The sequence below is a fragment of the Heterocephalus glaber genome, unplaced genomic scaffold (genome assembly GCF_053883595.1).
Source record: "Heterocephalus glaber isolate CG9 unplaced genomic scaffold, H.glaber_assembly_v1.0 deba00001755, whole genome shotgun sequence".
NCBI classification, from domain to species: Eukaryota; Metazoa; Chordata; class Mammalia; order Rodentia; family Bathyergidae; genus Heterocephalus; species Heterocephalus glaber.
The window spans coordinates 3,312,407-3,325,233 of NW_028258453.1; the positions used below are offsets into that span (position 1 = coordinate 3,312,407).

At 35.4% G+C, this 12,827-nt stretch overlaps 1 pseudogene; it reads right to left on the reverse strand.

Moving 5' to 3' along the window:
* Positions 1-5,634: 5,634 nt before the first annotated feature.
* On the reverse strand, positions 5,635-6,658 carry LOC101721597 (molecular chaperone MKKS pseudogene; annotated as a pseudogene).
* Between the last annotated feature and the right edge of the window lie 6,169 nt (positions 6,659-12,827).

A 12,827-nucleotide genomic window follows, 5' to 3' on the forward strand; every position in this document is an offset into this window, starting at 1 on the left:
TAGGGACACAACATGTGTAAGAACACTGCCACCATGTTGCATTTTCAGTGAGATCTTGCAAACAAAGCTGAATTCTTTCTAGTCTGTGTACATAGGTCACAAGCAGAGTTCCTTAGTGGTAATCCATTATATTTCAGCTAGTGGAAATACCTTTGTTTTTAGCAATGCACCAATAACCTCATACTTTTCTATTTGCATAATTACTATATGTAAAGTAGGAAAAGGTTGCATTGAAAGTTATTAGCTAGTTGCATCTTTTTCCTTTATAGTTTTTTTTCCATAAGCATAAAGTTGCTTTAATTCTTTGAGTCGCTAAAGTAAATAAATAGTGCGCTTGGTAAGAAGATAAAATTTCTCAAGAGAAATAATAAATTCAATTAAATGTACTTCAAAACAGTAGTTCCCAAAAGATATTTAAATCAAGTGTGTTGGAAATTATTTTTATAAGCAAAGATTTAAAAAGAAATTTAAATCTAATGAAAAATAAAGTTTCTAGGGGTCAGAAAGGAATAGACCGTGTAGTCACATGGGTTGCCATAATAAGCTGCTTACTGGAGAAGGGAGCTTTGGGGTAACATTTGCAAACATTTTGACAAAATGCAAGATGAATTCACATAGCTATGATGGCAACAGGAGAAAAAGATGCTTCTGAACCTGAAAAACATGTCTTTGAGTTAGCCTAAATAAATACAAAGAAAGAATTTCAATCATCTCAAATAAAATTATATTTTAAGGTCATTGGACTTAAATGAAATGATCATAATTACTTGTCCACATTGTCCACATTGCAGTTCTAGCCTTGTTGGATAATTTTGAATAAATTCATTCACAGTCCACTGGAATAGTCACAATCCCAAATGAAAGAACTCAAGATTCTGACATTTCGGGTTTTCCTCCATTGTAATTTGCCACAAGCTTCAATTGATCTTAGTGTGAAAGATGATCTCAAATGTTCACATATTGCTGCATGTTTTTAAATATTTAGAAAGTTATGTGCAGCATAACAGATTAATAAAAATTGAATAGCTTTATATAAAGAATTAAGTATGCCATTAACAAAAAGGAATATCATTACTGGAATTTTTTATATCTTTTGCTAAACCTGATCTTTTCAGATATAGTTGCATGGTTCATTTTGTTTTTCAATCAAAAAAGTATCCAGTATATTTTCTATTTCAAATACATGCCAGAAAACTAATATCAAGCTTCTCTTCTGGCTTCTTAACAACTACTTCTCTGCTTCTTCTAATATATTTTTATCTATTTAATATGCGTAATTCATTTCTATTTGCACATTTTTAACAAGAAACGGATATTTGAATAATAGTGTCAAAAGCTGCACAGTACCTAAATCTCAACCACATACTTCTAAATGTCTTTCAGATCCTAAGAACAGTTTTTTAAAATGTATGACCATTTAGACCTTTAGAGCTTAGTGCATTCAATCATATCTTAGGGAAAAAAAACTTAGCTAGGAGAGGTGGTGCATGGCTGTAATCTCAGCACCCAAGAAGCTGAAGCAGGATTGCTGCATGTTAGAGACAAACTTGGGCTACAAAGTGAATTCAAGGCCAGCTTGAGCTACATATAAAGATCTTTTCTCAAAAATATTAATCAATTAAAAATTAGAAGAAGAAAATTCACAAAACCAAGTGAGGCAAATGTCATCTAATCTTTTTTATAAATAAAATAAGTTATTTGACCAAATAGGCACATTTCATAATCAATAGGAACTAGATATTAAAATTTATTTTCTAAATTTTAAAATCATGCTTTTAAAACACAGCTACTACCTTTTAATTGCCCTGAATTTTTTCTTTGTTTAATCTCATTGATTAACCCTAGGACTTTAACTAACATTATAACCTTTTGGTAAACTGATGAAAGCTAGCTTTTCAAAAAGTAGAGAATAATGCACCAATTTTAGCAGAAAGACAAGTCTAGCCTACATCTTGCAGGAGGAACAGCTAGGGAGTAGCTTTAACCTGCAGTTTGGAACAGAATGGAAAAACAACATCAGTAAAGCAAAATCATGATAGAGGAATACAACAAAAATGAAAAATAGGGCAAAACAAGAGATTGCTCTGCCAGGTCATAAAGATGAAAGCAAGCTTACCAGACTTTGGTGGTTTATGAGGGTAGCAAATTGAGTTCAGTGGATAATATTTTGGTCATATTATGTTGCCCTCATGATATCAGTCTCTCACTTGTATCCTGTACCACAGCTGTTCCATCCTACAGCCCTAATAACACTATCTGAAAACAGGACAGAGACTTGATCTTTCTCAGCAGTTTTGTTTCCTTGAAATTATAAATTCAGCATGTTCGTGACTGGGGAGGTGGTTAAAAAGCAAACATTGGAAAAGTGGTAAAATTTCCAAAAATTTCAAAAACTCTTCTCCTTGTAGTAAAGGTGAACTAACTTCGTAGGGTGGCCTGATGCAGGCAGTCACAGCACAGGCTAAGTGCAGTACTTAACGAGGCTAAAACATCTCTGGTCCTTAGTCTGCAGTGCCAGGGTATAGCCACATCAATGAGACTTCCCAGCATCTTTTCTTGCTCTTTGTTAAGTGGAGATCGCACTGATTATTTATAAGTGACTCAAGGGGCAGCTCTAGCTATTCAGGGTGATATGCATTCCTGTGCATTCTCAAGTAATAATAAAAATTTAAAAGTAAAACTCACAATTTCTACTTTGTCAAGCTTTGTATTATGTTCTAACAGTCAGAAAATAAAAAGATAGAGGCCCCTTTAATATACTATTATAGGCAACAACCTAATGTTTAAAGACAGATACGTACTTGTAGTCAAATTACAATGGAAATCAAGGAAATAATAAACACAAAATTACTTTGGGAATAAGGTGTGTGTGGTATCACGAGCAGTATGAGGGAATTGTAATATGTTAGTTTTCTGTTCCTTAAGCTATGCTCACTGTATTCTGCACAACTTGTAACGCTTATACATTTATTTACATGTAGAAATATTTCATATTTTAAAGAATATTTTATTAAGTCATGATAGATGAGCGGGTCACTAAAATTTAATAGATAGCTCACAAAGGGACCCACACAAATACAATTTGTTCCTTTGTTAAGAAATAAGGATGGAGAATGGACAAAAGATAGTCCTTTCAACAAATGATACTAGAAAAACTGAATATTCACATTTTGAAATGGAATTTAGACATAGACTTTACATCTTGCACAAAATTTAACTCAAAAGAAATTATAAACCTAAATGTAAAATGCAAAACTCTAAAACTCCTAGAAGATAATACATAGGAAAAAAGTCAAATAAGCTTTGGTTTTGATATAACATGGAAAAAATTAAGTTAGACTTCAATAAAATGAAAAACTCCTGAGTGACATCAACAAGAGAGCAGACTAAAAAGACATAGTTGTTTCTTCTTACACAGAGACACTTAGATAAAAACACTAAATCTTTGTGTATCCAAATACTTGTGTGATAACTCTAGAAATCAGGCAAGAAGTACAGTGTCTGTAAGACCAAAAAATTATTCCAGAGGAAAAGGTGCAGAAAGTTGTAGTATTTTCCATCCCTATTTGTGCTACTCCACCTATGTGGTATAGTATGGGGTAATTGGGATAAAACCCTCCACATAAAGCCCTTCCACTGGGATGGAACTACAGGAGTGGATGAGCTTCCAACAGTTTGGGTTGGCTGGTGCTACTAAAGGGACTGATTGCTGTTTTGCCTGTTTTGGAGCACTGGTGAACTGGAGGAGCGTTTGGAAGCTGTTGAAAAAGACAAGCACCATTATATGTTGACTTGTGGGTATACAGCTGAATGCCAGGGAGCAAGAGATCAGAAATGGATCCACCATAAGGCCATAATATTTTTTTTTCACTTTTAAAAAATTAATTTTATTGGTACATTTTAGGTATATGGCATTCATCACTGGAATTTGCACCTTTACATAATCTCTCTTGGTTCTTATTTTTTCCCCCTTCCCCTGCCCTCCCTTCAAACCCTCCATCTCTATTTACACTTTGTTTCTATTTTTTCATTTTATCATATTAATTCCATTCCCTTCTTTCCTTTCCCCTACCCCTCCCACTTCCCCTTCCCCTTTGCCCCTTTTCTTCCTATTTCACAATATCTATTATACATTTAGTCCTTATTTACACTTTTAGTTTCTCACACTAGAGAAATCATTCGGTATTTACACATGTGTGTCCTATTTATTTCTTTTTTTTTTCTATTTATTTCACTTAAAAGTATTGCCTCATTGTCCATCCATGTAAGTATAAATGTCTTAGTCACTTTTTTAATTGTTTGATCTAGTGAATGTTTTATTCTCACCCTACAGAGGTAAAATAGTAAAATTTTACAAATCACAAATTAGTAAAGATACAAATAAACTAGAATGGCCTGGATTTTTTCAAAAATCTATTAACGTGGTGAAAGTTATATAAGAAACCTATACTGAACTTCTAAAGAAAGAATATTGGTTTAGAGTCTGAATATTGAAACTGCGGCCCAGAGCAATCCATCCCCCGCTTCTTTTTCTTCTAAACCAATGGGGTGAAGGACGCACTGAGTTAAATAACTGTGGGCTGGCTCCCACTTACACTATTGTTTGCATGGGAAAATGTTCCAGACTTTAAAAACAGAATAATCTGGAAGAATACCCAATATTACTAGGCTGCAAATTGCCAGATTCATGAAAAGCTAGTAGATATTTAAGGACAGGACTCTGACCTACATTAGCAATGTTTCTAAAAATTATTTCTATTATTTCTTGATAATTTTCACTTTGACATTCATGGGTCTTAAAAAGGACACTAACCAAGCAATACTATGCATTCAACATTTGTCGTCCATACCACTCTTTGATGTTTGATAAGACTACATGAACAATATTTTAATAATTTCAAAATTGTAGTCAGTGCAGAACTAAATGATCATCTTCCTGATTTTTTGTCAGTTCATTTGAAGGGATACAGAGAAGTGGCTACAATCAGCAACTCCATTTTTCTTTGGCTCTAACAGGTGAAAATTAGTCTTAGGTGTGATTTTAATTGGTTGAGTTTGTGAAATATGAATTTCATGCCTACTGTAATTCTTTAGGTTACTAAATGTATTATCTTCAATTCAGCAAACATTTTACACACTCTATTGTGTTTCACACGTTGTAGGTGCTGAAAAGGAAAGGTGATCTTGATTCTCAAGGAACTCAGCCAGGAATATTTTTGATATTTAAACATATCTCCCCTCCCTCCCTATTAGGAAACATTTGGGCAGAAGTACAGAGTATCACTGGTGTTAGGATAAAAGCAAAGGGTATTCTAGCTATGAAATTGTCTTCTGAATATAACGTGATTTAGAAGCTTTGTAAATTTGAGTAGAATTGCTCTGAGTATGAAAGACATTATGAGGATGATAGGCTTCTCAAGTACCTGGGGTTATAATAAACTACATTTCAGCGCTAAAAAATAGTAAATGGCTATAATCACTTCATTTTTAATAAGTGAACAATAGAGGATCTTAAGCAACAACCTTTGTTGCCAGAAACGATATGCTGTGATGTTGGTGGCTTCTAAAATTATGTAAGATTTTAACAATGACACAAACTAAGAATATCAGCTTCCCCCCCAGCAAAATGATTTATTAACTGCAAGGGCCAAAAGCCAAGAGTGCTTTTTTACCTGTCACTTTGCTTAGGGGCTCCATCAGCATCACTCCCACTCTGTCTATGGCAATAACTTGATGCATAGTAAGAAACTGTTTCAAAGATGGGTGTATAACTTTTTGACATAGGACAAGTTCTACACAGTCACTAACTAACTGCCTTCCTAGCTTAATCAACTGGTCCAGGACTGCATTTTCAAGAAACACCCCATCACTGACCACCACATTTCCTTCTCCAGAGTCAGAAAAGTCTCCGGATAAAGATGTAGAAAAGAGCACCACCTTGAGGGGTCTTGATTTTCGGACAAGTAATATCCTCATTAATTGAACTTCTGACATTTCAATGAGTACTCTGGGTAACACAGTAGAATCTGTAACTCTTTGACCTTTTAAAGGTACAATTATACTCTTTCCTAAAATGATGGGATTTTCTGTGTTTTCTGAAATTGTAAGTAAAAAAGGTCTGAGAATCAAATCACTGATATGATCTATTTCCTTCCTGGTGAGCATACAGGCAGGTTTACTTGTTAAAATACTACGCACCAAACAAAGGAGGATCTGGGTATTACTAAAATCGACTGGGATTTGGCAACCGCAGACCTCAGACCTGAGATAATTGGTGCAGAAATTTAAAAGGTGTGGATTAAGTTTAATGGTGGTGACAACTGTCAAATCTGTTTTCTGAACATTTTCAATTAGGTTGCAGCAAAGAATGGCTGCGAGTAACCCACAGTCACTGAAGCAGGACACATGGTTCTGCACAGATGTTGGCAGGTTCTTTAATACGGGATGGGTGACCGAGAGGTTGCGGAGCAGCACTGCAGACAGGGAGGTCGTGCACACAGAGCCCCCCATGCCATTGTGCAGCTGCTTCAGCTGCCCAGAAGGGCCACAGAAGGATGTTAGGATGCCTTTCAAGACAGAAAGTGTGGCCCTGACTCTCAGTTGTGAGTGGTTCACTGTGACACAGCAATGGCTTCTTAGCTTCTAATTGAGACAACATACTTGGGGTGTGACTTGTGAAGCCAGATTTTATTTTGTTAACCATATTTTCTACTTATGGCCATGTGTTCTAAAAAATATTTTTAAAAATATTCTTCAGAAATGAAGGCCTGAATACAGTGTTGTGGCTATGAAATTACACGGTGCAGTGTTTCTGAAGCTAATCAGCAAATAATGACTTACTAACATATTAGTAATTCCAAGTATTTATTTTACTTCATTCTTCAATACACTTTTGTTTGCTTCCTGCCTGAGATTTCACAGACTGTTTAGCAGCCCTCTGTATGACGTATGTTCCCAAATGGACACCTATGAAAGCCACCCCAGCTACAAGAAGCCAGTTCTTTCTAATCCAATTGGTTTTCATTTCTTCTTTTAATATCAAGCTCAGATTTAAAGCTGCTTCTGTCTGATGACTACAAACTTTCTATTTTCCTTGGATTTGGTTGTTTGGTGGACTTGCAAGTGCTAGACTATCTGGCTCAGGAATGTTTTCCTTAGTAGGTATTTGGAAAACAGGGCTGCTTTTGATTCTGTGCCACGCTGTATGTATGAGCTCAATTAAGGGCACCATAAAAACCAGAACTTTGCAGTCTCTCCAGAATTTCTGAAAGCTCATAGTCTTTTGGCATCTGGGCACCTGGCCACGGTGCTGCAACTTCCTAGGATGCTGCCACAGTCCCTGAGACCATAATATTAAGCGAAATAAATCAGACCCATGAGTTTAAATATCTTATGGTTTCTCTTATATAAGAAACCCAAAATATAAATAAAGGACAAAATAAAAGATAAATAATAGAAAACAGGGAGATAGAACTTTTATAAAAGGGAAGGTAATCCAAGAGATGGAGGGAGGGGGTGAGGAGAAGGAGATGAAAAGAAAATTCAGATATGTTATATAAAATATATCATTCATAATCACATATCATATTAATCCATACATCATGTATAATCTCATATATCTTATCACATACTATATGTCATATATATCATATTTATCATATATATAAAGAAATAGAGAAACATGGCTGAATCAAAGGAATAAAGTCAAATTACAAAGACTAAATTAGTACAGATTTATGTGCTGACTGAAAAGCAGTTAATGTCTTGGAAACATTCGATGAGTGCCAGGCATGATGGAGCAGAACTGTAGAGTCCAGCTTTTTTGGAGGCTGAGGCATGAGGACTGCAAATTCAAGACCAACCTGGGCAACTTAGTGAGACACTGCCTCAAAATGTTAAAATAAATGGCTAGATAGGTAGTTCATTGCCAGGTCCAGGATTCAATGCTAGTACCCACCCTACACACATACACAAATTCAGTATGCTAAAAGAGAACACAGTCAACTAGAGAAAAATCAGGAAAACACTGCATGGAGAAAGAGAATATTAACATGAAAATGCTTGAAAGTATAAAAAAAAGACCAAAAGTAATCCTGCATTTGAAAGATACAATAAATGAACTGAAATATTCATTAGAATTGTTCATTAGCAGGCTTGATCAAGCTGAAGAAATAACCACCAAACTCGAGGACATATTATTTGATACCACTGAATTGGATGTACAAAGAGAGGGAAGGAAGTAAAACAAGAAGAATCTAAGGGACTTATGAGACTCAAAACAACTGATACCTGAAGAACAATAGAAAAAGTAGAAGAGATCGTATATGAATAAATAATAGCCAAAATTTACAAAATTTGAGAGGAAAAAATGGCCTGCAGGAACAAATATTTGCGGTTAGACATCTAACCACACCACAATGGACTACACAGAGACACATTATAATCAGAATGTCCACAGTAAGACAAAGAAAATCTTGAAAGCATCCAGGAAAAAACAATTCATCATTAAAAGGGAGCTTCCAACAGATGGTATCAGATTTCTCAGAGAAGCCTACCCAGCGAAGGAAGTTGGAAAATATATGTAATATCCTTAAATGTTGTATGTGACAATATTAATTTTAAAAAATGAAGGAGAAATAAAGAATGTATTGGATGAACAAAAGCAGAAAAAGTACATTACAACTAGCCCTATTTAAGAGAAATACTGAAATAAGTCTTTAAATAATCTTTTTAAAGGGGAGTTGTGGTCAGTAACACAGAGCCATGTGAAAATATAAGATTCTTCTTTGAAAGTCAATACATGGATAAATATAGTACTTGATGTCATTGCAATTATAGTGCATAAAACTTAATGTCTTAGGGCCGGGGATTTAGCACAGTGGTGCCACAGTGGGATTTAACACAGTGGTGCCAACTTGCAAGCACAAGTTCCTGAGTTTGATCCACTGTACCAAAAAAAATCAAACAACCCCCCCCGCCAAAACCCCTTAATGTTATAGTATTTTCTCACCACTGGAACACAGTGCTCAACACTAACAGCTTAAAGGAGAAAAGCTTTATTTTGGCTCACAGTTTGTGGAGGTTTCCATCTATTGTTGGCTGGCTCCAAGGCAGAGCAGCATAGTGGAGGGGCATGGCAGGCAGGAAACAGAGAGAGCAATCAAGAGAAGTGGGAGGGGACAGACTCTTCCAGGCTATGGCCCTTCTGACTAGGCTTCACTAAACAGCATGACATTTAGCCATAAACTTAGTGGACTAATCCACTGAGGAGCATCACACCCCTATAATCGAATCATCTTCCAAAACCTTCACCTATGAATTCAAGAAGCTTTGGGAGGATATCTAGATATAAACTATACCATTTAACAAAAACTTTTTTTTGTGGTTTTCTGATTTTTTTTTTTGTCAAGCTCTCCATTTGTAGTTCAGGCTGGCTCTGAACTCACTATGCAACCCAGGCTGGCCTCGAACTCCCAGCGATCCTCCTGCCTCACCCTCCCAAGTGCTGGGATTACAGGCATGGCTAACAAAACCATTTTTATAATTATAAATTTAGATTAATGGTATTATATAATCTTAAGGATGTAACTTGAGACATCAATCCATAAATTAAAGAAATGGAGTTGTAAAGTAGTAGGACTTTTTATGTATTTCAAGGTAAATTATCTATTTAAAACAATACCAGAAATTTTAATATAATTTATGTAATTACAATTGTAACAAGTAAAATATATAGTGAATATACACAGAATAAAACAATAATGGAATCAAATGTATCATTTTAAAAAATCAATGAAATAAAAAGGAGAGGAGTAGAAAGGAGGAATAAAAATAAAACTAGAAGACATCAAGAAAAAAATCAACACTTTGATCCTTATTTATACTTTTGTTTCTCACACCAGAAAAACTGTTCACTAGGTAAAAAAGGTCCAAAAGGGAAGTGGGAGAAATAGGGGAAATGAAAGAAGGGATATAAATAAATAAATATGAGAAAAAGAATAAATGGAAACAAAGTTTTTGTAAATAGGGAGGGGTGGAAGGGTTGATGGGAGGGCAGGAGAATGTGGAAAAAAATAAGAACCAAGATATAACATGCAAAGGTGCAAATTCCCAATGAAGAATCTCATCGTATTGTATACCTAAAATGTACCAATAAATTTAATGAATGAATAAATTTCAATTTAACTTTAAAAAAATCAACAAAATCATCATAGTGATTACATAATCATTGCGATAAACACAGAATAAGCCTTTTTTAAAACATTCATTTTATTGGTACATTTTAGGTATACAATATAATGACATTCATCATTGGAAATTTGCACCTTTACATGATCCCTCTTGGTTCTTATTTTTTCCCCATTCCCCTGCCCTTCTTTTAGCCCCTCCATCCCTCCCTATTTACAAAGACTTTGTTTCCATTTTTTCATATTAATTCCATTCCCTTATTTCCTTTTTCCCTGCCCCTCCCAATTCCCTCCCTTTGACCCTTTTCTTCCTGTTTCACACTATCTATTATACCTTTTAGTCCTTATTTAAACCTTCAGTTTCTCACACCAGAGAAACTATTTGGTATTTACATATGTGTGTCTTATTTATTTCACTTAAGAGTATTGCCTCAATGTGCATCCATTTAGCTATAAATGTGTCTGATTTCTCATTTTTTATGGCTGAGTAGTACTCCATTTTATAAAACAACCCCACATTTTTTTTATCCAGTCTCCATTTGATGAGCAATTGCACTGCTTCCAAGTTTTAGCTATTACAAATTGTGCTCCTATGAACAAGGGTGCACATATATCACTACGGTATGATTCTTTTGATTCTTTGGGGAAGATACCCAGCAAGGGAATAGCTGGGTCAAATGAGACTTCCAGTCCTAGTTTTTGAGGTATCTCCATACTGATTTCCACAGTGGTTGCACCAGTCTACACTTCCACCAGCACTGGAAGAGTTTTCCTCTTTCCCCACAGCCCCACCAGGATTTGTTATTGGTTGATTTCATGATAGCAGCCATTCTTTCTGGAGTGAGGTGGAATCTCAGCGTTGTTTTCATTTGCATCTCTCACAGGACGTTAATGTTGAACATTTTTTCATATGTTTATTTGCTATTTCTATTTCTTTGTCTGAGAAATGTCTGCTCATTTCAGAGAGTGACTTTTGGATTGGGTCTTTAAATTTGCTAGGTCTGACTTTTTAAAGTTCTTTATAGATTCTAGTTAGTAGATCTTTGTCTGAGGAACAGCAGGTGAAAATTTTTTCCTACATTGTGGGTTCTCTCTTCACACTGCTCATGGTTTCTCTTGCTGTGCAGAAGCTTTTTAATAGAAGATATCCCATTTGTTGTTTGTTTGTGCTAGTTCATGGGCAACTTAGGTTTTGTTCATAAAATCTTTTCCTACACCACTGTCTTCAAGGGTTCTAACCTCTGTTCCAGCAGATTCAGCATTTCTATTTTAATATTTAGATCTTTAAGCCATTTAGAGTTTAGTGTAGTGCATGATGAGAGATATAGGTCTAGCTTTAATCTTTGGCAAGTTGAAACTCAATTTTTCCAGCACCATTTAATAAGAGGCTATCTTTCCTCCAGTGAGGGTGCTTGGCTCCTTTGTCAAAAATGAGATGGCTGAGTGTGTATGGAGTTGTTTCTGCATCTTCTAATCTGTTCCACTCGCCCTCAGGTCTGTTTCTTTGCCAGTACCATGCTGTTTTATCATAGTAGCTTTGTAGTATAGTTTCAAGTTGGGGGTTTGATGTCCCCTGCCATGTCTCTGTTACCTAGAACTGCTTTTGCCATTTTGGGTCTCTTCTTGTTCCAAATGAATTTTTGGATTGTTTTCTGAAGGTCTGTGAAGTATGCTTCTGGGATTTCAATTGGGATTCCACTGAATCTGTATAGCAGTTTTGGAACTATGGCCATTTTCACTATGTTGATCCTTCCTACCCAGGAGCAGGGGATATCTTTCCATTTTCTGTTATCATCTTTAATCTCTCTTTTCAGAGTGCTATAGTTTTCAGAGATGAGGTCTTTGATTTCTCTTGTTGGGTTGATTCCTAGGTATTTCAGTTTTTTGGATGCTATTGTGAAAGGAATTATTTGACCTAGTTGTCTCTCAGTGAGTCTGTTGTTCATGTAGAAGAAAGATATTGATTTCTGTGTGTTGACCTTGCATCCAGTTACCCTACTGAATTTGATTATTAAGTCTAGAAGACTTTTGGTGGAGTTCTTGGGGTCTTCTATATAGAGTATCATATCTGCAAATAATGACAATTTGACTTCTTCATTTTCTGTCTTTATTCTTTTTATTTGTTTTTCTTGTTTGATTGCCATGGTTAGTATTTCCAAAACTATATTGAACAGGAGTGTTCATAATGGATATGCTTGTCTTGTTCCTGATTTTAGTGTGAAGGATTTCAGCTTTTGACCATTTAGTATGATATTGGCTGTTGGTTTTTCACAGATAGCTTTTATCAGATTGAGTTGGAGACCATCTATTCCAATTTTTTGTAGGGTTTTGATGATAAACGCATGTTGGATTTTGTCAAATACTTTTTCTGCATCTATTGAGATGATCATATGGTTTTTGTCTTTGGCTCTATTTGATTCAGTGTATTACACTGATTGATTTGCATATGTTGAACCATCTCTGAATCCCTGGGATGAATCCCACTTGGTCAGGATGTATGATCTTCTTGATGATCTTCTGCATTCTATTTGCTAGTATCTTATTCAAGATTTTTGCATCTATGTTGATTAGTGAGACTGGCCTATAGTTCTCTTTTTCAGTTGGGTCTTTCTCTGCTTTGGGCATCAACATGCTGCTTGC